This window comes from Prionailurus bengalensis, chromosome D1 (assembly GCF_016509475.1).
Source record: "Prionailurus bengalensis isolate Pbe53 chromosome D1, Fcat_Pben_1.1_paternal_pri, whole genome shotgun sequence".
Classification (NCBI taxonomy): Eukaryota; Metazoa; Chordata; class Mammalia; order Carnivora; family Felidae; genus Prionailurus; species Prionailurus bengalensis.
In genome coordinates this window covers 22,335,381-22,362,090 of record NC_057346.1, presented here as the reverse complement: position 1 = coordinate 22,362,090, position 26,710 = coordinate 22,335,381, and the positions used below count along the sequence as shown (strand labels likewise).

General features: G+C 48.7%; 1 protein-coding gene across 6 annotated transcripts in view; it reads right to left on the bottom strand.

The window, feature by feature from the left end:
- Window positions 1-26,710, bottom strand: part of PKNOX2 (PBX/knotted 1 homeobox 2) — a 282,991-nt gene that overhangs the window by 95,965 nt on the left and 160,316 nt on the right. For 5 of the 6 annotated variants that reach the window (XM_043579737.1, XM_043579736.1, XM_043579735.1 and 2 more), the window contains exon 3: window positions 1,904-2,010. The exons of the other annotated variant lie outside the window; for it this stretch is intronic. The gene's annotated coding sequence lies outside the window, so the exon portion shown is untranslated. The remainder of the gene's footprint in view (window positions 1-1,903; window positions 2,011-26,710) is intronic. 6 annotated transcript variants of the gene reach the window in all.

Here is a 26,710-nt window from a genome sequence, read left to right as displayed (position 1 = left end):
ACCAATCCAAGCAACGGTGTCAACTGTATTTAGCCCCTGGAACAGACTTGTCTGACATTCAGCAAGATAGTTTGGTGGTCAGTGTGTGTGTGTGTGTGTGTGTGTGTGTGTGTGTGTGTGTAAGGAGAGTGAGGGGAGGTCAGGATATTTGAGGTTGCCTCTATGTCATCCATGGAAACTTTCCATTCTATAAGACACAATTGGTAGCGATCGTTACCAGTCCATCAACCCATTTCTGTTCTTCCCTTTATTCTAGCATGTAAGGAGGTGAGGAGGGTTGGGGCACCTCCATTCTCCCAGGCATGCTGTGGTCTGTTTGGACTCTAGTATCTGCAGCCTTGGAGTGGAGAGAAATAGGACTCTATCAAGTAGTTCAGCAAGAACCTCAGCATGATTGCCAGTCCCAGAGAAAGTCCCCCGGACTTGGCCACAACACCTGTGCACACAGGTTCACCAGGAGTCTCTAACCCTGTCCCCTTTTCCTTTCCTTTCCTTTCCTTCCTTCCTTCTTTCCTTCCTTCCTTCCTTCCTTCCTTCCTTCCTTCCTTCCTTCCTTCCTCCCTCTTTCTCCTTTTCTTTCTTTCTTTCTTTCTTTCTTTCTTTCTTTCTTTCTTTCTTTCTTTCTTTCTTTCTCTCTCTCTCTCTCTCTCTCTCTCTCTCTCTCTCTCTCTCTCCATCTTCTTTAAGCCCTCACCACAACTGTCTGCAGTGATCTCCCTTTGACATGGCCGTGCACACAGGCTCGTTGAAGGCTGTTGAAAAGATTGTCGACTTGTCCCTGAAATGGACACTGCCAAATCCCTTTGCTCAAGGGTGAAGCCTTGATCCCCCTAGATATGTCTTTTTCTCTGGCGTTTACCTCTAGGAGCCACAGCATGCTTCAGCGTGCTCCCCACTGCTTGATACACAGAGCTCCCCACATGGCTAGAAGGCATAGGAACTGGGACAAGCACTGTGAGCCAGTTCTTGCCCGTGTGGTCCTCTGGAATATCTCTGGCCTTGCTAACTTGGGGAGCTGGCCCTGGGAACATTCACCTTTCTGGTTAACTGTCTCCCTTTCCCTCTCTCCAAGGAAACCAGCTTTTGTGAGGAATCGGGCAATGATGACTGCCCCCCAAAATGAAGGCCGATGAACTGTAAGGTCATGGCAGCTCTAGAACAGCAGAGAAACTTCCAAAGTCCTGGGCAGCGTCCTTTGGAGTTGGGGCCCAATCTCACCATAACAGATCCAGCCCTTATCATGGCTTACTGGAAAGAAAAAAGGGTTGTTCTGGATAACCGGATTCCTAAATCCCTGCCTATACTTATGTCTTTGAGATCATGAAGTTACTTAAGGGGATTAAAAAAACCCCTATCTGATAAGAAGATTAAATGAGATTCTCCATTCAAAATGCCTTATACATTCTAAAGAACCATTTCGCAGAGTTCATCAGAAACACCTGGAACGCAGTTTCCTCTGTGCTCATCAAAAACACTTGGGGTGCAGCTTCGGTCTTAACCTTGGCTTAGAAATCAGACTCTCTGGTGCGAGGTCCAGGTTGTGCTTTTTAACAAACGCCCGTAGGCGGTTCATAGGTGATAACGCTTGCTCCAGAAGGTTGTACAATGTTATCATCACTGTGGATGTAAGCAACAGCCTGTCCATCTGCATCGACATCACTTTATTGTTCCCAGACTGCACAGAAGAAAGAGAGGTACGTAGGGATAAGGCACAACCCTGGCCCTGTCCTCAAGGAGCTAAGGGGGAAAGATGTGAAGCAAAATGATACGAGGTGTGTGTTCCTAGGTCGTATATGCTAAGTGCCGGCTAATGTGATGGGCTGCTTCTCGAGGCTTTCAGAAGAAAAGATCATCTGCCTGGAGGGTTTAAATATGTGCTTAAGGATGGAGAAGCATTTCTTACTGTTTGGGTGATCCTGGCGGACTCGAGGATGGCCCTCAGGAGACTCACTCCCTCTTCTCACTCCCAGCTGGGCCAGAAATTCTTCCTGTCACCTGGTGCCAGAGCACCTGTAAAAAAGGGTAGAGCAGCTCTCAGAAGGGGTTAGAGGCCCGGGGGGGTCAGAGGACAAGGGGGTGCCCACTCTGGTTGTGAGAGAGCATTCCATTTGCTCTACAGACCTCCCTGCCATATGTGCCAAGCCAGTCTCTCTCTTCAGTGTGGCTGTTCGGGCCCACTGAGCCATTTTAGAGCCCAAATCCTTGTCACGGTTCCAAGTGCCCTGTTGTCAACCTTCTGGTCTCCTGATATCGGTTGTATGTTCGGTCCTCTCTCTCCCAGCGTGTGGGCAGGTCTCTGAGTGACTCTGGGCCCTGGGCAGGGCAGAGCTGGCTTCCTGTTCTAAACTGTAGGGAACTCAAAGGAAGGGTAGTAGTCACAACCTTTCCAGATGTACATCTGAGTCTCAGATCCTTTTCCATTGGCAGACTTTGGCTGGGGTTTGGGGAGACACTACTGGGGGTGGGGAGGAGGTCTGGGGGCAGAAGGCATGAAGAGTCAGGAGGGCAGTGAACCCCGAGCAGAGCCTGGCAGTGAAGGCAGCCTTGGCCTACAGGTGGCTTTGGCTGTACCACTTACTGATCTATTTTTAGATCGAAGTGAATCATTTTGGTTCTCAATATTTGAAATGAACTTAGATGTTCAGAAACTGAGGTTGGTGGTCTGTACTGTTCTAAGGGCTGACCTGACACTTCCCAGACACTTATGTTAATTTTCTTCTTATGAATCCAGGTGCTAATTTGACCCCAAGGAGGCTGCGCTTAGGGCTAGGATGGCAGTGTCACGGGATGGAGGGTGGAAGAGAGCTGCTCGATGCCTGGGCTGCATTTTTAGGGCAGCACTAGGGGGCATACAGCCGAGAGCCCCGGCCCTACAACCAGAGGTAAATGCATCTTTTAACATTCACAGTTCCTTTCTAGTTAACACCATCTTGGTCTCCTTGTAAAAACACATTTGCACCTCAGTAAAGCATGTAATTAACTAGTGACATGACAACAGGAGGAGCTAAACAGTGGCCCGGGCTGGGAGTTGCAGTGGGGAAATGGAAATTTAGACATTTGCCTGAACAAGACTTTCCCGCCTCCCTTCCGGGGTGTGTGTGTGTGTGCACACGCACACGCACACGCGCATGCGCCTCCCTGGGGGTGAGAGTGGCAGAGACAGAGAGACAGAGTATCCGGGGTCCTGAGGGGGTATGAATTCCCACCTGCAGGAAAGAGTGAGCTGGGGCATGCTAGGAGGGTGGGATGGGCTGAGAGAAGCTTCCAAGATAGGTGGGTTGCTTAATGAATTTCCATTAACAAAAACTCGCTGGGTTGAAACAACCCCCCTCCCCACCCCTCAGATGCCTCCCAGGAGCTGAGGAATAGAGACACATTCAAAGCAGCAGGGAGCCAGCCCCCCCCTGGCCACTGCCAGCCCCTGGGATACCACACAGAGAGGCCCAAGGGATGAGGACCAACTGAGGGGAACACATCTTGAGCACCAGATTGCTCTTGTCACACTCCTCATGCCCCCAGCCTGTTCCTCCTCCCTGGGGCCTTGGGTGAATTCTGTGAATGGCTCCCAGTTCTCTGCCGCCCCCCCCCCCCCCCCCCCCCAGGCAGCCACGCTGGGAGAGGTGTCCTAGTTCCTTCCAAGATCACCCTCTCATTTCATTCTTCTACCACTTCCCATCCCTTTCCAGTCAGGGCAGAAGATGGTCCTCCCTCCCTTTCATGCCCCGTCACAGAACCATGGTGGCCAAGCCCTTCCTTGTCCCCACAGTTTGCCCCTCCAGCTCCTCAGCTGCCTCCAGACTGAGCTTCCCAGGCAGACGCCCTTATTCTGCATCCATCCCAGGCCCCAGAGAAGGTAGAACCTCACTACCCCTGAAGGGTTTACGCCGGTGTCAGCTCCTCTCCCAGAACTTTCAGTGGCTCCCTATTCACAGAAGGCACCAACAAAGGTTCACTGATGGCATTTTATCAAGTGCAGCCTTCAAGGTGTCTGCAGCCTGGCCCTGTAATACCCTTCTAGACTCTCCTTTTCTCTGCCACCCACAGGGTCTCTACCCTCCATCCAAACACAAACTTTTTCCATTCTCCAAATCTGTACCACAGTTTCCTGCTTTGCTTGCTGCCCCAGTTCTATATTTCTACCTGACAGAACCTTAACCGTTCTTCAATATTCAACTCAAACATTCTGGCGCTCTCCTCTAGAACCATAAGTAATTTTACCTCCTCCGTGTTTCCAAGTAACATGCTGTTTATCGTTCTCTGACAGCTCTTGCCACATTCTGTCTCATGCTATAGTTATCTTATGTATCTGTCATGTCTTTCCAAACTGGAAGTTCCTCATGGGCAGAGACCCTGTCTTATATCTGTAACTTTTCAGTTTACAAACAACTTTTGTATGTAATATCTTCTTTAACTCTTTTTAAAAAAAATTTTTTTAAGGTTTATTCATTTTTCAGAGACAGAGAGAGACAACGCATAAGTGGGGGAGGGGCAGAGAGAGAGAGGCAGACACAGAATCCACAGCAGGCTCCAGGCTCCGAGCTGTGAGCACAGATGCGGGGCTCGAACTCACGAACCACGAGATCGTGACCTGAGCTGAAGTCAGACGCTTAATCGACTGAGTCACCCAGGTGCCCCCTAACTCTTAAAACAACCTGTAAAGGTCAATATTTTAATGCAACTTAATTTTCATTATCTTTACAAAACAATAGATGCTGATTAGTACAAAATAGTTAAGTAAGACAGAGAAAATTTTAGTTGCAATCCCACAATGCAAAGATAACCATAGTTAATATGTAGAATAAAACTCTTCTTTCCTAAAAACAGTGTCATCCTATATAGACTGTTCTGTAATCAGCCTTTTAAATTTAGCGACATATCATAAATATCTTTGCATATAAGGAAAATATACACTGTAATCCTGTGGCTAAATGGCATTCCATTTATGGACACACTATAATTATTCAGCCAAATTTCTACCACTTGTTCAGATTATTTCTAGTTTTTGCTGTTATCAGTTATGCCCATTCTCATCACTGAATTTTGCTCCAGACATGCTCATTGTCTTAGGATAAGTTTCTAGATGTGGGAGCTGCCAAATCCAAAGGGATGTTCGTTTTTAAAAACTTTTACAATGACTCACAGGCAGGTCACACAATTTACATCCTGTCTGTGGTGTACAAGAGACGCCTTTTTCTTTGCCAGCTGGTTGTTCCCATTTTACAGATGTGGATAATGAGGCTTAGGAAAGTCGGGTACCAGGGTTTGCCTGAAACCACAACCAGCAAGTTGCACATCTTCTGACTCTAGACAGTTTGCTCTTCCAACCTACCCCACTTCTCTTTGCTCTCGTATTTCTTACCAATCCAAAGGGAGGGGCCGCATTAAGAAGAGCCGAGTAAATGTTGGGCTCCCGCAAGAAAGCAGGTGGCTGTGCCCTGAGTTGTGGGGTGGGCCCTCCTGGGAGCTCTGAGGATGTCTGCCTCCCCTGCCTCATTTCCCAGGTGTCTGGAGCCTACTCGGCTGATGAAACCTCTGCTCTTGGGTAGCTTTTTACTCTTCCTTCCTCCCCTCTTCTGGGCAGCGCAGGTTTAGCCTCTATGTATTTTGGACCTTCAACATAGCAGGGCCTGGGCATACAAAAATCGCGCGCGCGCACACACACACACACACACACACACACACACGACTCTGTCTTGGAGGTGTTCAGAGTCTTGATGATAAGGAAATAATTGTACCCTGTAATGTATGGATGCTGCTGCTTCTGGTTCTTGGCCTCACCACCCTCTCCTCTGCCAAAGCCCACAGTGGCAGGGGTTGGGGGAGAGGGTCTGGGTCAGGGCATGGAAGGTTGGAAGGCCCGCCTGCCTGGTCCTTCAGCCTCTGCTTTAATTGTGTCCCTTCTGGCACTAAGGAGAGAGCTCCTTCCTGATGTCCTGGTGTAGCCACATGCTTTTTGTCTGTCTTTCTGCTCTAGCTCTTCCTCTGCCTCCAACCGCCACCCCTAAGGTGGCCCTGCGGATCCAGAGCCCCCCAGGCAGGAATCACACCAATGTTAGGGAAGGGAAGCCGTCCATCCCTGGCCCCACTCAGCACTAATAAAATACACATTTGAGAGAGGGAGGATGCTCTGAGTGACACCAGCCTGCCCCCACGCAGGGCACCACTTCAGGGCTACAACATACATAGATTTCTCCTTTCCTAGAACTGACAACCACCCAGTTCCCAACAGCCTGGAGAAAGCTTCAAGGCAGAAATACAGCTTGTAATCTCTGTTCTGTCACTGCCAGTGATCCCTCTGAGCATAAGGAGGGCAACTCACAAGACAGAAAGCACTGAGGAGAATGAGAGACAGTCTGGGGTTGTGGGGCATGGGGAGGAGCCTGCTCGTGGGTCGTGGCCACCCCTCTTATCCTGGGGCAGCTCTGTGAGCCATGCTGCCCCTCCTCGCTCAAGGCTGCCTCGCCTGAAGGAGGGGCCAGAATGTGCCTTGTTAGATCTTGGCCAGAGAGGACACACCACCCTCCCTCTTGTTGCCATACAAAATCCTTTTCCTCTAGAGGCCAGCATGCAGCCTGTGACACTACTGCCCTGATCCTGAGGCTGGACATGGGCTTAATTATCAGGCAGCCTGACAGGCAGGGAGGCAGACAGTGAGTGAGAGAGAGAGAGAGAGAGAGGGAGAGAGAGACAGAGACAGAGAGAGATGGATGGGAAGACATGGGCCCTGTGTGACCTGATGGCCCAGATGTTTCAGGGACAAAGAAGGAAGCAGGAGCTTCATCTTAAAGATGGAGTCCCTTCTGTCTCTACGAGATCTCCAGGGAATGGGGTGGCTCCCACCCCTAGTTCTTTAGCCCTGGTCAGGCCTCTCCCTGCCTGTCCAAGTTTTAAACCAGGGCGCCCTCTGACAAAGACGGGCAGGCTTCCCCAGGAAACACCTTTGCCTGTTTTGCCAACTTGTACTTTTTGTAGATGAATAGGACAGTAGTGAACTGGGCCTCTGAAATCTCTGACCAGAAGCCCAAACCAAAGGCCACTTTGGAAAGCTGCCCCATGCTGTATCTATCCCAGGAGCAAACAACACCAGAGTCATTGTCTCCTTTGGCCTAAGAGGCTTGAAAGAGCCTGTTCTCACTCTGGAGCCCACCCCAGTACCAATTCTGGTGTAAGTGCAGTGGTGGAGGGACCCTCGGGCACCTCTCCAATAATGGACATTTGTGACAGTCTAAGGCTGCTCTCACCTCCTTGCTGGGCCGAGCAAGCTAAGGATGCATGACAGCTCGATCCAGCCAGGCCATGGCTTTGCTAGGTGACATTGGCCAAAACCCTTCACGCTTTGAATTCTGTTCCATCATCCCCATCATCCCCATCATCATCATCACCACCATCATCATCATCCCCATCATCATTGTCATCATCCCCATCAACCCCATCATCATCATCATCATCCCCATCATCGTCATCATCATCACCATCCCTATCACCATCACCGTCATCATCATTAGTTTTCATCATTGTCGGTACACAAGAGGCTGGACCTGGCTGACAGTGTGATCTCATTCTCTGACTGCTCTTGGTCAGTTGTTAAACTCAACTGTCCTAGCCTCATGTATCACCAGAGCAACAAGGCTGATCTCAAAGAGACCAGATTCCAATCCTCTAAGAAGACAGGGCCTCCTTGGAAGCTAAGATAATTCATAGACTTGTTTACACCGATTGTCCCCTGTCCTTAGGCCCTGTCTACAATGGCTTGCCAGGGCCTAAGAAGACAAAATCCAAATTTCTTAGCTTCTATCGTTATCCTCCATAATCAGCCCAAACGTACCTCTTTACCTAATCCCCTGGTCCTTTCAACCCAAACCTTTCCCCAGCCAGGCTAGGCTGCCACTGTCTCACAACCTAGCACGTGCCATGTGTGAGTCCTGTGCCCCCTCGCTAGGCCACCATGCCCTTCTAGAAGGCCTTGTGCTCCCCTTCTCTCTTGGCTGTCCAGGTCCATCAAGTCCTGCACTTACTCAGGTCCTCTTTCCTCAAAGACAGTCTCAAGTCTTGCCTTTCTCTGACCTTCTGCAACTGCATGAAGTCAACCTCTTGTACCTCCAGCCTGTGATTGACCCTCAATCTTAATCTATTTTGTCAACTTCTGCTTTCTGTGTTAATCTGATATCCTCAATGGCACCATATGTCTTTGAAGACAAGATATGTGTCTTTTATTTCTTTTATACTCTCCATATGTACATAGGTTTGTACCTTGTCCTTGTAGATTATTGAAAGTATCATTCCAGTCACACGAAGAGGGACTAGTCCTGGAAAATACTAATTCCAATGAATGCTTAATCAGTTTGTTTGAAAGTTAGCTATTTCACTATCATTACTTATTGCCAAAGGCATTATAATTCCCTATATTTCAATGTGTCTCTGAATGAAGAGCTTTTGACCAAACTATGGATTATTTCATATGACTCTTACTAATATCATTAATGAATGTGGAGAGATAGCCCAGCAGAGTGGAAAAGGCTGTGAAGTGAGACAAACTTGGATTCAAATCCTAGATCTCTTTCTTCCTAGCTATGTGGCTTCTATAAGTCTTGGTTTTCCTATTTCTGTAAAATGCAAACAATAATAGCTAACTCACAAACTGTTTATTAGGATTTTATGTGGATGTGCTTAGCAGATAATAAAGTACTCAGCAGTGACCCAGACTAGCCTTTAACAGATGGTAACTGTTGTCATTAATGACAATGATAGTAATGACAATTCACTTAGATCTTGTCATCCTTCAAGATTGAGCTCTGTATTGTTTTCTCTCCATGCCACCTTATTGCACATAGGGTAAGTTATTTCCTCCTTTCTTCTCCCCTAAAAACTGGGACCATATTTCTTATAAGATAAAGTCCAAAGTTCTTGGCCATGAATTCCAGGCTATATCTCACTAAATTATTGTTACATATCCCTATAGATATCCCTCCCATTAAGCTCTGAGCTTCCTGAGCAAGGTGTTCCTCACATTCGTGCTTCTAGCTCAGGCCTAGTTTCAGGCTCAATGTGTATTTATTTAAAAAAATTTTTTTTAATGTTTATTTATTTTTGAGAGAGAAAGATAGAGCATGAGTGGGGGGAGGGGGCAGAGAGAGAGGGAGACACAGAATCCAAAGCAGGCTCCAGGCTCTGAGCTGTCAGCACAGAGCCCGACGCGAGGCCCGAACTCATGGACCATGAGATCATGACCTGAGCCGAAGTTGGATGCTTAACCGACTGAGCCACCCAGGCATCCCTCAATGTATATTTATTAAATGAGGTAATGAATGGATGAACAGGAATGCCAAAGGCAGTCAAGAAACTTGGGAAAAATTGGACCAGACACAAATTAGAGATTGGTGACTAGGAATCCATCATGGAGAGCAAATGTCCCTGTTAAGGCAACTAAGACCAGCCTGACTTTAGAGAAGTTACTTAACTTTTCCAGCAGGATTTCCTTTCTTGGAGAAACTTTCAGCCCCATCGAAAGCCCTTTCAAGATCTCTGCAAGGCCCTGCCTATCTCCACCCTCCCTTTCTGCTCAGCTGGGCTCACTCAGCCCCTTCCCTGACTACTCCCTTGCCATTCCCACATGCTGGGGTGCCTGGGTGGCTCAGTCAGTTAAGTGCTGGACTTCAGCTCAGGTCATGATCTCACAGTTCACGGGTTCAAGCCCTGCATCAGGCCCTGTGCTGACAGCTCAGAGCCCGCAGCCTGCTTCAGATTCTGTGTCTCCTTTTCTCTCTGCCCCGCCCCCAGTCACACTCTTTCTCTCAAAAATAAACATTAAAAAAAAAAAAGAATATCCTATGTGCTATTCTCTTAGCACTTACCCCACCAAATTGTGATAGCCTATTTGCCACTTTGTCTACTCCACTAGATCGTAAACTGAATCTCAAGCCTATATATTGTTGCAGAGCCTAATATGTATTTTGGACATATTGGGTGTTCAATAAATATTTGTTGAATAAAGGAGCAAATAATGTATACATTCGGCAGAGGACATGTACGCACAACATGCTAATGCCCTTTACAAAGGGCTGTGTTATCCAACTTATAATTAAAATTGTTTTTAATGTTTATTTATATTTGAGAGAGAGACAGAGTGTGAGTGGGGGAGGGGCAGAAAGAGAGTGAGGGAGACACAGAACTCGAAGCAGGCTCCAGGCTCCGAGCTGTCAGCACAGAGCCTAATGTGGGGGGCTCAAACCCACTGACCGCAAGATCATGACCTAAGCAGATGTCAGATGCTCCACTGACTGAGCCACCCAGGCACACTCAATTTATAATTTAATTCTTGTAATAGCCCTATAAAGTGTTATTAGTCCTGTATTTTTTAATTAAAAAATATTTTTAAGTTTATTTATTTATTTTGAGAGAGAGAGAGAGAGCAGGGGAGGGATAGAGAAAGAGGGAGAGAGAGAGAGAATCCCAAGCAGGCTCTGTGCTGTCAGCATAGAGCCCAATGTGGGGCTTGAACTCACAAACCATGAGTTCGGCCCATGACCTGAGCCAAAACCAAGAGTCAGATGCTTACCCAATCAGCCACCCAGGTGCACCTAGTCCTGTTTTTAAAAGAGGAAACTGAGGTTAAAAAGTGACTTTGTGACTTGCCCAAAGTCACAAAGCTGGGGAAAGAGCAAAATGAAAGAGCAGAGTCCAAGGGTTTCACAGTGGCCTCCTCAGCACCCCTGCCCACCCGCCCACCTGCCTGCTGCCTACCTCGCCAGGGAAAGGATGCAAAGAGGCTGAGCTGCTTCAGGTCTGCCTCACTTGGGAGATAAACAAGAATTCTTCTTCTCATCATTTGGTGAGTTGCTGACATTTTGTTTGACAAAGAATCTAGGAAAAGGGTCTCCTGGGACTAGTTTTGGGACTAGGCTGTGATAATATTGCTTTATTGAAAAAGGATGCTAGGAATTGAGCTCTGGTTGGCCTTTTACATGGAGTAATTTATGCAGGAAATGAGAAATAATTTTTTTTTAAAGAAACACATGTTGAACTGCACATGGTAACAAAGACAAGAGTGATGACCACACACACACACACACACACACACACACACACACACACAATATCCCAGAGACGTAGTCACAGACCCACAAAGGCACAAAACTCTAGTTCACAGTCATGGTCACAGCCACACACTCTGTAAGAAGTAAAAAGATTCCCAGTCAGATCAATAGAGCCCCGGGGACACACCCACTTGCAAGATAGTCTGATGCCTCTGACTTTTCCTTCCAGGCCTTCCAGGGGAAATTGGAATTTTCCCCCACATGTGTAAATTTCAGTTATTAAGGAACACACAGGAAGCATGACACTAAAAAAACCGAATCTCTCTGTGCCTCTCTGCCCTTTTCAGGGCCCTGTTGCCTCCTGCAGTGATCACACTGCATATGGAGAAGCTGCCAGCCTGATGACGTGCCACCCAGGACATAAGTTCCCACTCCGGGAGATTTACACCTTGGGCCTCACAGAGGTTTCAGTCATAACCTGCTCCTGGAGGACAGCAAAGGAATGATAACAAGGATGAGAAATGAAATGTCTGTAAAATTCTCATTCAGATGCCACTCAGAAATGAATCTCAGAAATGGAAGGGATGGTAAAAGGATTTTATTTAAAATGCCTCCCTCCCTAGGCTGTTTGGGAAGGACTGGGATTCTGAAAGTCAGGAATTCTCCAGCCATGGTGATTTTGACTTAGGCTCAGAGCTGAGCCTAAGATCCCTGTTCCGGTGGAATTAGCAACCGAGATGCTCAAAGAGGCCAGAAATTGCACCTGGAGGCAGGACACCTGGCTTCTATCCATAAGTCTCCTGTATTAGCTCTGGATTTGACCCTAGGCACATCATGGCCTGGCCCTCAGTTTCTCTGTCTGTAAAATGAGAAGGTTAGGACCAGATTGTTGCTTCTGCTAGGGTCTCATCAGAAGTCCCCTTGCCCCCTAGGCAAGTGTTAGCAAGATTTCATACACCTCTGTATCTGCACGGTGATTTATACATCCCAAAGCATATCCAGCCTCATCCATCAGCTTCTTGCTTGAGCTCACAGTGACTTTGTGACATTGGTAGTGCTGAAATCAATACACTCATTTTATAGATACAATAATCAAAACTAAGACTTAAAGTGTCTTGGCCAAGGTTGCAAAGAGAATCAATGTTGACTCAACTTACACGGAATTCAAATCTCTTGAACGTCACTCCCCATTTAAAGAGGGAAAAATGCACAATATACCTTGAAAACCCTGGAGTTTGCTCTGGAAAGTAGTTTTTCTATTGCCTACCTTGGACTTGTTAAATAATAACTATGATTTTAAAGCTCCTGCTCTCTTTTTGCATGGCTTAGGATGGAGGCCCAGGGCAGATGTTCTTTCACTTAGGAAAAAGATTTAACCATCCTTTGACTACTAAAGAGGGCCTAGTCTGCTGTGAGGGGAAAGATCAAAGAAAAGGGAACTCAATTGTTATTCACTCATTCAACAAATGTTTACTGAGTGCCCACTCTGTGCTAGGAACTGTTCCCAATTGTTAGCCAAAAAAGAAAAAAAATCTCAGCATTCATGGGGCTTGCATCCTGGTTGGGGGCCTGTGGAGATGGGAGCAGTGAACAGATGATAACAAGGTATATAAATAAAATATACAGTGTCAGATAATAAGGGCAAAGCAGAAAGGGTAAAAGGAAGGGTATTAGGAACTAAGGTACTAGGAATTTAAAGTTCCCCACCAACTTCCTGGGGAAACAAAGCCAGGGCGTCAAAGATGGAAAACTGTAAACCTCAGCAGAAGACAGGAGAAAGAAGGTGTTGGTTGGGAGAACAGGTCCCATCAAAAGAGTGGCAGGCCAAGGTGTGCAGGAGAAAATGGACAGTGAGAAATTCCTTCAATGCAGATAGGAGAGGGATTTGAAGATGTTACCTCCTCTGTGAAGCTTAACTCACTCTTGCTCTGTGCCATAGCCCACCTCTGGCATCAACTTCTGGAGGAGACCAGGGCTGGGTGAGTAAGGCCAAAGGGTGTCAAAAACTCAGCAATGGAGATAAAAACTGGATCAATAAAAGTGTGCTGCCTAGCCATACTGGAATCCGAGGCAAAGGGAAGGATTGGTAACACTGATTCTGTCATCCTTTAAAAGTTTTCTGTTCTGTTTATCATGTATTTTTGTCACTGATGTTGATTAAAATGTTTTTTTTTTCATGAAAAAAGTATTTGTCCTGATTATTGAGTTCTTGATGCCCACTTGAATTTTATGCCTGGAGTGAGTGAGTCCTGGCAGCTTAGCTCCTGCATCTTTAGTAAAGGATGCACACATGAGACGGGAAGAAAGAGAAGGGGCCATGCCCGTGAATTTGCACGCAGAGCAACAGGGGCCTCACAAGCCAGACAGAGAAAGAAAGGGGAGCAAGACATAATTCCTGGAGTGGAACCTTGAAGCAAGATATGACCAGGAGAATCCAAACACCCTTCCTCTCTTGGACCCTGAGGAAGCTGGATTTCCCACAGTGTGGGAGGGAATCTGAAAGTTCTATTGGGATATTCATGGGAAAGGTGAGCCTTGCACTCTGGAGGGCTTGGGGGCACACCGCTGATGGCAGGTGGCCAAGTGTTCCCCCTTCCAGCTCTGCACCCAAGGGTCCACTGCGATAATTAAACTGTGAAGGCACCAGAGTCCATGGGGAATTCTGGGAGCAGAGCTCCCCTTGCCACATCCCGCAGCTCAGCCCCGGTCTGGGAGGGGAGGGGAACGTGGGGGAGGGGGAAAGTGGTCACTCTTTGCTTTCACTCCAAGGGAAAGGATGGGGTAGCATCTTGTCACTGTGTCTGCCCAACAGAGTGTGAAACCCCCTGAGGGCAGGGATTAAACAGAAAGGAAGACTCTGTAGGATGGGGCCAGTGTTCTCCAGTGCACACAGATCTGACCCCAAGGGAGATGCCCAGACCCGAGCCAGCCTGCTTTCCTCACTGTTGCTCCTTGCTTTCCTGCAGTGCCCTCCAAACCCTGACAGTAAACCCCAGGGCCTTTAGATGATCCATTCCTATGCTCAAAACCTTATTATTAAAAAAAAAAAAAAAGGTCAAGTAGTCGAGACCTTTCGTCATATGGCTTCTACCTGACTTCCCTGGCTTATCTCTTACATCTTTCCTTCAAGTCGGGGGATGGCAAACTACACCCATACCAAATCCTGAAGTTGCCTGTTTTTGCAAATAAAGTTTTATTGGAACACAGCCACATCTGTTCATTCACCATGATCCATGGCTGCTTTCCTCAACACTGGGAGGGTTGAGTAGTGACAACATGACACCTGGAATATTTACTGGCTGAAACCTTCCATGAAAAGTTCGCTGACCCTGGGTAGGTTATAGGTAAACTGTGCTCATCCTCTCCTATGCAGACTCTACTTAGAGATGCCTCCACACCCTTGCTGGTTCTGCTCTCCAAGACTGGGATGCTCCATTTCCCTGCTCTAGGAGCTGACCGTGGCTCATTCTTCAAGGACTCAGCTTATATATTATTTACTCTGTGATGTCTCCCGAATTCCTATAAATACTGTTCATGCCTCTGCACAGCCATGGAGTATTGTTAGGATGACCACACGTAATTTATCACCCAAACTGGGGCGATTTTGAGAATGAAGGAGAGCACGATTAATAATTATACAGAAACTTCAACTGAGACTGTCCCAAGCAAACGGGCTCATATGGTGGTCTACACTCAGTGCTTAGTCCATTCTGCCTTCTAAGGGCTGATTGTTTACATATCTAGCTCCCAAAATAGGCAGGATGCTCAATGGTGAGGAGCATGTGTGTGTGTGTGTGTGTGTGTGTGTGTGTGTGTGTGTATGTGTGAGAGGGTTTGGGGGAGTTGTTGATCCTGAGTGTATCCATACATATAAGCTGTGATCAATTAATGCTTATTGAAATGAAAAAAGGAAGGACTCTGGTCCTAAATGAAACAAAAGCAGGTTCTTTAAGAGCAGCAATCTGGGACAACAAGGACAGAGGAGCCACTAGCCAAATGGAGAGGCCCTTGGAGTTAGTGGAGGTGGCAGGCTTGTCTGTGTCATTGTGCGTGCACACCCAGCACGGGGGGCCGTGACACTGCCTGGTTCCCCCTGGTACTCTCACCTTTCTGCTTCTCTGGCTCCCCTGTGGCCCCCCACCTTCCTCTTCCCAGCTCCTCCAATCCACGGCTTAGCTGCTTTCCCTCCAGATAGTTCTCAGGGAGGCTGGGGTCCCCATCCAAATCAGAATGCTGGGCTTGATTTGGGTCATGGCCACTCGAGTCTCTGCCAAGTTAGGAAAGGAGGGGTGCCACTTCAAGGATGAAAGTTCATTTTTGCAGGTTCTGAGCTGAGGCTGAATAGTGGATGTTCAGAATTTAGAAATACATCTCTCTTCATAAAGCTCCAGCACATTCTATAGACTTCAACTTCCCAAAGTGGAAGATAGGAAACAGCAGGAAACTAAGATGACCCATTGAACACATTGATACTCTCCATCTGTTCTCCACTAAACAGTCAGGAAAATCTTTTTCAAGTGCAAATCCATTCTGTCCCCTCCCCCTCTTCTCCCTTGTTAACTGGTTTCCCATTCCTCTTGAGATCAAGACCAAAATCCTTACCTTGGCCTAGAAGTTCAGGTGTGGTCTGGCCGTCCCCACCTCACCTGCTTTATCTAGTTTGCATTTTGCCTTCCAGCCACCCTGGCCATCAGTCCATCAACTAGGACAGGCTTCTTTTGACCACAGGACCTTTGCACAAGCCATCCTATCTTCCTGGAAGATGCTCTTTCCTCATCCACTTTCAATTAGTAACAGCCGGCTTCATGTCTCAGCTCGTGTCACTTCCTCAGGAGAGCTACAATGAACTCCCACAGGTCAGGTGAGGAAGCTTTGTATACCGCATTTCTTAATTCAGTTTGAGTACTTAATTGAGCCGATAATTATACATTCATTTATGATTATTTGAGAAGTGCCTAGGCTATAAAGTACTAGGCTATAAGCTCTGAGTAGACAGAGACCCCCGTTTGTTTTGCTCACCTTGAATCCCTAGCACCTAGCAGCGCTCAAAGATATTAGCCGAATAATCATCCTCACTAACCCGAGTCAAAGATCAGGAAGGTGACCTGTGACCATTTCTCAGTGCAGTGAACTAAAGTGATTGGAAGTAAGACGTAGAGATTAAATCTTTCTTCTTAGCCTCCAATTTCTGCTCCTTCTCCTTCTCCTAACAGAGCTGTCTGTAGGGACCTATTGCACAGAAGGCCACATAATGGAGTTTACACAGGCCGAGGCATTGGCTGTGAGTTCACAGGACAAGACAGGCAATAGAGGTGGACAGACCCATATCAGGGCTGATCAACAACCAGTAAAGAAGGCTCAGCCAGTACCAACCAGATGGCAATTTGCAGTAGGACTTGTTTTCTCCATGCTCCTTCCCATACCATCTTAGGCTTAAAGGGAACCCAGAGGGGCCTTCTCTATCCCTGAAGTCCCTCCCTCCCTACTTTCCTTCCTTCCTTCCTTCCTTCCTTCCTTCCTTCCTTCCTTCCTCCCTCCCTTTCTCCCTTCCTTCTTTCCTTCCTACCATCTTTCCCTCCCTTCCACCCTCTTTCCCTTCCTTCCCTCCCTCCCTCCCTCTCTCCTTCCTTCCTTCTATTTTTCCTTCCCTCCCTCCTTCCCTCACTACTCCCTTGCTCCTTCCACCACCTCCTTCCCTTGCTTTTGTATAGTATTCTTTATGTGTGTGGACATCTTGACCCCATGACAATGCCAGCTTCTTGAGGTTAGGGACTGTGCCATAAATGACTTTGGATCCCTCACAGCTTCTGGTTACAATGTGCAGCACACGATGAGTATCTGTGGATCCTGATCTTATCTGGAGGGTGTGCAATGTAGTGGTGACTGCCTGGGGTAGACAGCCAGAGCACAGCTTTAAGGCCTGGGTGGGGGGAAGTACGAGGGAGGCCATGGGAATGCTGTGGTCCCACGTGTGCAGAAAGGGTCAGCTCTTGGGCCAGACAAATGCTGAGGCCCTCGAAGCCCCGCCTACCACTGGGCTAAGAATCGGCCCACTCCAGGGGCCTGGCTCATCTGAAGTGTAGAGCATGTCACCACGCCTTCTCAGATCTGGAGAAAGACACATTCACTCAACCTATCCAACCCCAGCGGTTTCACAGGCAGCCTGGCAGTTGTGCCCCGGGGTGGGGCTCAGGAGCAGGGCCCCACCCTGCCTGGGAGAAAACAAAGCAACTGCCTCCGCGCTGGCACCAGGCCCGCTCCCTGTGAAGTGAAGCCTCGGTGCCGGGCCAATCAATAACAGAAAATGCAAGTGGCCCAAGGTAGCAAGCAACTCCAAGCCCCTGGGCTTCAGGCAGGATGGGGCAGCAGCCCACCAGGTCGGGAGCACGGGGATTAATAACGCATCAATTTTAATGCAGGGAGAGGTTTTTTTTCTGCTTCACAAACAGCAAAGTGAATGTTTGAGCATCCCGGCAGGGGGTTAATGAGGACTCTGATTAGTTATTCGGATTTCTCCACACTGCCTCAATCCATCCTACTAGGGAGGAAAGAGGGAAGGAGGTGGGGAGGAGGAGAGCTCCAGTCTCTGAGCCAGCTTCAGCACACCCCGCCCTTCCTCTCCACCCTCTGCCACACTGGTGGAAGAGAGGGCTGGATGGGGCTTCTGGGTGACCTAGTCCAGCCCCTTGATCAGAGGGAAGACCAGAGGGGCATGATTCCCTGGCCACACCTAGCATGCGTGCAAGCCTTCGCCCAGGCCAGAGCCCGGCCCAGGCTGGGGCTTTTCCACTAGACCAAAATTCCCTTACCCCACCCCCTCTTCCCAGCCCAATGTGAATGTTCTTCTCAGGGGAGGCTGCTCATCAGGGATAATCTAGAGTCATTCTGAGGCCCTCAGCCAAGGGGTGTCTGCTGGGCTGGGGGACCAAGGGGCATCCTCATCAGAAAATCTCTGCTTCTGGCCCAGGCTAGTTCCCAGCTCAGGAGGGAAGGTGCGGCTCCCTGTGATGGTCCCCTGGGGGAAGAGGCCATCTCAGCACGGACTCCTTGCTTCCCAGCCGCCTTCCCAGCTTCGGGCATCCAGTGCAGCTCTGGGGGAACCCCAGCACGAAACCACCAGCTCCCTCTGGCCCGGCCTCCTGCAACAATCCCTCTCCCCTCCCTGCTGACTCCAGATCAGTGATGGATCCTGCACTCTGGCCCCCAACATGCAGGGCACAAAACAGGGGCAAAAGCATGCAGAGACACAGCATGATCTCAGGAAGAGAAATCGCCAGGCCATCTGGACATGGGCTCTGTGCCTTTCCTGCTATGACAACGCAGATGGACTTGTGAGCGAGGGCTCCCCACTCCCCTCCCTACCCCTACGTCCCAGACCATCTGCTGCAGCCCAGGGCCCAGAGCAGGGTCCAAACCTGCATCCACAAGTGATGCCACAGCAGGGCACCACCCCTTGGTTTTTCTGAGATCATCTTGGTGTCACTTAAGTTCCCCAAATGCCTCTCTCTGGAGGTCCCTCACGCCAACCCCAAATTCTCAAGCTGCACACTGAGGCCCCATCAACTCTCCCCAACATGAATCTGTGGATTCTCCCTAAAGTCAGGGACTATCAGCTTCTTGGCGCCCACAGGGCTCTGCGCTCTGAAGGGAGTTCTCTGCTGCTGTCCAGGGTCTCAGTGACCTCTTCTAGTTCATTCAGAAGAATAACGGCTGATGTCTCCTGAAGACTCCTGTGTGCCAGCCATCGCGCCCAGTGTGTTACACACGTGTGATTTAATTGGCCCTCACTGATCCCGCGGAGTAATGCTCATATCTGTGTTTTCACCTGGTGCAGTCCAATAGAACTTTCTATGATGCCGGAAATGTTCTCTGTCTGTGCTTTCCAATACCATAGACACGGTGTGGCGGTTAAGCACTTGAATTGTGGCTGCTGTGACTGAGTAACTGAATATTTACACCTTCATTTCATTTTAATTTAAACAGACACATGGGGCTGGTGGCTACTGAATTAGACAGCACAGCCTTACAAGGGTCAAGCAGTACGGTCAACAGCACCCAGCCAGGAGGGGCGGGGCTTCGTACCAGGTGTGTCCGCCTCCAGGGCACAAGTGCTTCTCCACGATGCTGTCTTTGAGGCCTTATTATCAAATGCATTAAGAAACCAAGGCAGAGAAGGTAAAGGAATGGTACGTAACCAGTAAGTCTAGGATGCTCACATTACATTCCAGTACCAGGTCTGCGAGGGCGTCAAGGACACCTTGGCGAAGATGAGTAAGACAAGTCTCTGCCCTCAAGGTGCTACTGATTCCGTTAAGAGACAAAGTAAATTCTACTTGGGACAGGGGATTTTGGATGCAGAACTGGACCGAGGTAGGATGCTGCCTCGACATCCCACAGCACCCCCAGCCCCAAAGTCCACCCCGCCCAACTATGGACTCCACTTTCTCCATTCTACTCACTTCCCCACACGTGGTTCTCCCATGTTCCTCATTTTGGCCTTTATTTACTCATTTTTACTTTTAAGTTTACTTTTTTTTTTTTCAACGTTTATTTTATTTTTGGGACAGAGAGAGACAGAGCATGAACGGGCGAGGGGCAGAGAGAGAGGGAGACACAGAATCGGAAACAGGCTCCAGGCTCTGAGCCATCAGCCCAGAGCCTGACGCGGGGCTCGAACTCCCGGACCGCGAGATCGTGACCTGGCTGAAGTCGGACGCTCAACCGACTGCGCCACCCAGGCGCCCCTTAAGTTTACTTATTTTGAGAGAGAGCAAGAGAGAGGGAGGGGCAGAGAGAGAGGGAGAGAGAATCCCAAGCAGTCCCTGATGTAGGGCTGGAACTCATGAACATGTTGAGATCATGATCTGAACTGAAATCAAAAGCTGGAGACTTAACTGACTGAGCCACCCAGGTGCTCCCCCACCCCCACCACCCATGTTCCCCGTGTTGGATGAAAGGCACCATCACAGGCAGGAACTCAAGAAGGAAACCCGGAGGCGCCCTCGACTTTTCTTTTCCCTTCCTCCCTGCTTTTCTCACCTACTTTCCAAGACATGTTGAGATTTCTTCCTAAATGTACTTTATTTTTTACTTTTTGAATACATTTCTGTTTTTAATTAAAGATTATTTATTTATTTTTGAGAGAGAGAGAGAGCACACACTCACACACATGTGAGTTGGGGAGGGGCAGAGAGAGGGAGAGAGAGATTACCAAGCAGGTTCCACACTGTCAGATCAGAGCCTGATGTGGGGCTCGAACTCATGAACCATGAGATCATGACCTGAGCTTAAGGGCAGACGCTTAACTGACTGAGCCACCCAGGTGCCCTGCTAAATGTACTTTAAACACCCTTTTCCTCCCATACCTGTTGTCTAGGCCCCCCATTACCCCTCAGGTGGCAGCGCCCTGCTGTCACTCCACCACAGGCTCCAGTCACATGGCTAAACAGGAGCTCAGGATGATTCTTATGCCTCTGGGCTTTTGCGTCTCCTCCTCTGTCTTTCTGGAATGCTCTTTCTTGCTTCATCTACTTGGAAAAACACAAGTAACTAGAGATTCAGCCCAGGGCTCTCTCCCCCTAGAGGCCGAGCCTCCTTGCCTCCGTGGCAGGATGACTTCCACCTCCGTGCTCCCGTGACTCGGCACACCTGTTCACCTGTTTTATGCCACTTACCATACTGGGTTGTAAGTATCGGCATATCCCATGGTGTCCTTTTAGGTCAGAGATGGTGGCTTTGTCCTTTTTGTGCTCATGGGGCCTGCAGTGTAGGGCACAAGGCAGGAGGGAGGGAGGGTACAGATGTGTTTGCACCAGCTGTTACCTGAGACCTAATGCACTCTCTGCTCCTGCCTTCCCGCCTCCCACCCACACCACCTTTCTGCATGAGCAGGTTGCCGGAAGTTCCCTGAAACATTCTTGATTCAGCTCACAGGCCGCTCTCTGGAGGCACGGCAGAGTGACCTTCCACAGAACCTGGCACCCAGTGTGAACTCTGACAGCTTTGCAGAGTCTCAAAAACGGTTTGCATCAGGGGCGCCTGGGTGGCTCAGCCGGTTAAGTGTCTGACTTCGGCTCAGGTCATGATCTCATGGTTTGTGAGTTTGAGCCCCACGTTGGGCTCTGTGCTGACAGCACAGAGCCTGGAGCTGGCTTCGGATTCTGTGTCTCCCTCTCTGTCTGCCCCTTCCTCTCTCTCTCTCTCTCTCTCTCTCTCAAAAATAAATAAACATTAAAAAAAATTGGTTTGCGTCAGCCTCAACCAAAATGGGCTGCAACCTCTAAATGACCTTCCCAACATCTCTCCCTTTGCCTCCAGCCTTTTCCCAGTTCCCTCCACAACGCAGTCAGTAACAGCAGCATCGGGCACCGCCCACAGGGACTGCATCCAAGAGAATTTACAGCGCGGTGCACCTGTCTGGGGGCCAGATTCCTCACACTGACATCATTCTTGCCTGTACATGGCGCTTCACACTTTACAAAGCCACTCTTGCCACGTTCTCTCACTTGATTCTCGTGACTCCCCTTTGTGAGCAGGGAAGTTAGGCACTGTTGCTCCACTTCACAGAGGAAGACACAGAGGCTCAGAGAAATTAAGAGACTTATCTAGTCTAAGTGCAGGATCCTAGATTCAAATGCAGGGGGGGAAAAAAGGATTACAGAGGAAAAAATATGCTTGCAAGACTAAACAAATAGGCTTATTTGAGGATGTGTGGTGCTTGGTGTTTTGATGGGACACTGGGGCAGAGCAGAAGGCTGGGAAAGCGTGTCTGGGGCTGTGTTCTACCCCCAGTCCACCATGTGGTCTAGCCACGCAAAGTCATCGGCCGTTCACACACCATCTTGTTCCCTTACCTTTGTGCTTTGCTGGGGAATTTATAGCTTTCCTTGCATCTCTGACTTCTGATATTCTCCCCAGTCTTCCGTGACCATTTCAAATGCTACCTTCTGCAAGAATCTCTCCTGGATCTTCCCAGGCAGAAATGGTCTCTCCTCCCATTGGACTCTCACAGTGCTGTGTATATTTGGGCATTGCCAACTTTGCCTCATCCCGTTTAGGGCTATGACAATTTGTGTGTCTGCCTCCTCCATTGTGTCCAAGGCAGGGACAATTCTTGTTCACTTCTGGATCACCCACAGTATCTGGAACTGTGCCTCGGGCATAAGAGGTGATCAGAAAATATTGGTTGGGTTGAATTTCATTGCTAATGATATTTTTAAGGAGGGCTGGTAAAGGAAGGTAAAGTGAAACCATGTCTTTCTACTGGTGAGTGTGAAATGTCACCGACATCACATCTTTTGTCCTCATTCTCCAATCTGAGCTCCAGGATGATTTAAAAGCACGTGTGCAAAAGATCAAAGGAGGGGCTTCTACACAAGCAGCAACAAAAGAGTAGCCTGCACCTGTTAGAAGTATGCCAGGAAGGCCAAAGACCAGAATGCACTGGTGTCTGAAAACACCCCCCTCCCCTCCACCCTCACATTCCCCCTCTCCTTTCTCCCTTAAAAAGCAATACTTGAAGCAAAATGGAAGAGGAAAAAAAATCAGAGTGAGGTAGCTACAGCCCGGGGCAGACATAGGAGGTTACCGGATGGCAGAAGGAAAGCAAACAATTTAACTCCCACTTTGCTTTGTTTTCTTCAAGGACGACAATCATCAAAACAGAAAAATGATTTATCAAAGGTTCAAGTTTGAGATAGGTGAGGAGATGGTAATCAAGTAGCTTATGGCTTTTAAGTAAAGTCAAGGCTGCAGACAGCCACAAATCACACCGCAGTATATGGAAAGAGCTTGGGTAGGAGTGTTGAGACACAGTCAGCTGTTTGCGAACTGATGAAAAGAAATCGTTTATTTTTTAGATGGAAATACGCAACAGTCACCTCTGTTTTCACAAAGTGGCAAACAGATTTTGGAAGCCGCATAACCACACGTGTAGCATGAATTGCTAACAAAAATTCTAGATTGAATTGTGAAAGAAAGAAGCGATGACCAAGAGCCAGAACAGGCTCATTGAAAACCAGTCATGGTTAGCTTGGTGGCCCTTGGTGAAAAACCCAGAATTCCTAGGTTGGCAGCGAGGAAGATCTGAGGAGTGTGCCGATTTCAGGAAGCTACAGGACAACATGATATCCTTCTGGGTAAGGAAGGGTAGGTCTGAGGAGTCAGTTGACAGGAGAACAGGTAGGTGAACTTTTAGCTAGCCTGTGATCATCCCCAGTCAGTAGTGATCAGCAGATCCCAGTCTGGAGGGAGAGCGTTCATGTTGAAGTGTCCGGCTTTGTGCCCGAGTGTTTCTACGAGTGATCTGTGTGACGTTGTAGAAGGTGTGTTTATGTTTATAGTTGATGTGTTTACAGACAGAATTAAGGTTGAGAAAGAGCTCGTGAGGCAGGAAACATGGGCTGAAAGCAAGGAGATGATGAATAAAGAGAAATAGAAATATGGGGCGCCTGGGTGGCTCAGTCGCTTAAGCGTCCAACTTCGGCTCAAGTCACTATCTCACGGTTCATGAGTTCGAGCCCCGCGTCAGGCTCTGTGCTGACAGCTCAGAGCCTGGAGCCTGCTTCGGATTCTGTGTCCCCCTCTCTCTCCGCCCCACCCCTGCTTGTGCTCTGTCTCTCTCGGTCTTTCAAAAATGAATAAACATAAAAATTTTTTTTTAAAAAATTAAAAAAAGAGAGAGAAATAGAAATTTATACTGTTGGAGTAAAATGCAAGCTGTGCATGTGAGAGAGATGGAGTTTAAAATCATTACATGTGAATAAAAGAGAGGGGAGTTTGAATGACAATAGGTAGCAGTGTTGTGATATGGCTGCCAAAAAAAAAAAAAAAGAAGAAAAAAAGGTAATTGAGATCTTAGGCTGCATTCCTACGAGTCCAGGTAAAGGACAATGGTTTAGACCATGTTGGGGGCCACACTTAACTTGCTTCATCAGAGGAATACTGACATTACAGAGCGCACGAGGAAGTAGGCTAGGATGTTGACAGAAGGAATCTCCCTGCAGCGCAGAGCACTCTGGGAGAGGCACGGGTGTCGTCTTCAATATTCAAAGCGCTATTATACAGAAGAGCTGTTGGCCTTACACTATGCTGTCTAGAGCAGAACCAGAACAGAAAGGTGGATGTGACAGAGAGACACATTTCTCCCTCACATGAGGGAGCCCTCCCAGGGACAGCTGCCCCAGAGCAGAGGAACTGCCCCTGCTAGGAGCTGTCAGGGAGACGGCGAGAGCTTGTCTACTGGAGATGCCTTCACAGCATGGCAGGTTAAACCAGGTGACCGCCAAGACCCCTTCCAGCTCTAGGACATTATGAGGCCCCTGAGTGAGGAAGATGTTTCTGATTGGGGCAATGCCTCTCCAGGGTCCTTCGAATACATTGTGGAGGTCACCATCTCCTCTGCGGTGTAATAAATCTGGTCCTGCATTCTGGGGAATCGCTCTTGGGAGAGATCATAGCGGTCGTGACATGTGGCATCTGGAAAAGAGCCAACATTTTCCCCTGTGCTTCTCACAGAGATTCCCTGCCCCACTAACATTTCTGGGAGGAATGTGGCTCCCACTTAATCGTCCCCTGAGGCGTGAGCAGGACTGGGAAGAGGTGGGAAGGGGCAGCAATGGTGTGGCTCAGAAGGCCAGTGTAGCCAGCAAAGCCCAGCCCAGGCAGAGGCAGAGAGCCGACCGCTGTGGCCAAGGGTGTGATCCCAAGCTGCTAACTTGTCAGGAGAGAGGAGCAAGAAGGAGTTAAAGAGCACATTCTAAGGAAGGCCAACCCAGTAGCCAAATGGTCTCCCCGGACCATACACTCAACACCCGCTGATACGAATGAAGTATCTGTGAAGGATTCTTGTTTCCAGCCATCTCTGTGCCTTTGCTCACTCGACTCCCTCTTCTCAAATGTTCTCCTTCCCCTTTGTGTTTGCCTTTTCTGGTCTTGCTCATCCTCCAAGGCCTATCCTATGCATATTCTTTGTGTCTCTTTTTAGTTTCCAAATCGAAGTCATTTCCCACCAGGGCACTCGTGTTCTGCCTCGAATTATGCTGAGTTTTATTTGTGCCTGATGCGCCTCCTCCATTAGGAAGCAAGCTCCTCGAGGGTAGAAAGGGTCCTTTTGCATATTCTTAGCCTTGCATATTAGTGGCAAGAGGGCAGCCGGTAGAGCCCTATACCTGTATCCAGAGTTCTGGCCCTGGCTCAGACAGCAGCTGCTCCAGGCCTCGTGGTCCTGAAGAGTCAATTGAGTACAGTGGCAGGTTCCCAAGTTCCATTGGGGTTCACACCCTTGTGATTATGTTCAGTAAACGTTGTTTGGAGGGATTTTCCTCTTTATCACTAATGTCAAATCCTGTTTCTCCTATGGTCTGCTTTCATTTCTTTTTCTGTTGTCACTCATCCAACTATCCATCCACCCATCCGTCCACCTGTCTGTCCATTCACGCATCCGGACTTTCAGCCAACATTTATTGGACATCTGCTTTGTGCTAGGTCACAAAAAGACAGGGATGTGCACACTGCTCCCAAGGAGAGCATGGTTATAGCAGGGGGCACGACCATGTAAACAGGTAACACAAATACAAGGGGATAGGTACTGTATCAGAGGCGAGCAGAGAGTGTGCTGGGCGCACACGGGGAGGGATGGGGAGAAGGAGCTTGGTTCACAGGCCGAAGCCCCTCCTCGCCCTCTCGGCTCTACCTCTGACCCTGATGACTTGCAGCCTTGCTTTTGGCCAATTCCCCCAATATAGCACCGAGAAGAAAGACGGGGTTTGTGTGAAACCGAGACAGGGTGCAGAGGGGCCTGGCCTGACGGTCCACCGAGAGTCTGTGGTCAGACTAACATGAGCCCCAGCAAACCCTCCCAGGCCGTGCAGGGGTCTCTGAGGTCCAGAGTCTGCATTTTCGAGCCGCTCACCTCTCCCCACCCCCACTGCAGCAGCACACTCGGCAAGTCATTTATTCCTCCATAACATTTGCTCGAAGGAACGTTACTGCTGAATTATAGCTGGGACCATTATCTCACAATAACTGTCTGGGAAATGTTAATGTTAATGCATGGATCATGCAGAATGCCACATTAGGGGTTTTATGGTGGACATAACATTTTTATGAACTTTTTCTCTGGTAGCATCAGCCTTTGATGGAAAGAAAAGAAGAAAAGGAAAGAAATAAAGACAGAGTGGGAAGGAAGAAAGCAAGCCGGCACAGGGAGAAGGGGGCCTGGGAGCATAAGTGCCATTTGATAGCGCCTCGGGCTGAGCCCTCGAGTGTGCCGCTCACTCAGGGAAGGCCTGCCTGGCAGTGCTCCAGTCGGCTGAATATCTTTCGTGTTAGGTATTTGTTAGTGGAGAGCAACCGGCCAAATTGGCAACTGGTGGGAGACAGGGTCTACTTGGGCAGACCCATAAAACTTTTCAGCCTTTTCACTCACCTGCTGCCAGGCGGGCATTCAGAGCCAAGGGGGGCCAAGGGACGGGTGGGGAGGGCCGTCCAAGGCTTAGTGGGGTGGCCACTGTACCTCCTGGATGAAGGGATGGGTTCCTGGCAGAACTGCTTTGGGGGCTCACCTTGGGGAGTAATGGCTAATGGCTTAAGGAGATTTTAATTTCTGCCATTAAAAGAAAAAAAAAGGAAAAACACAATCTTGGGAATGGCAGTATTTTACACCTGGCTTTTAGAAA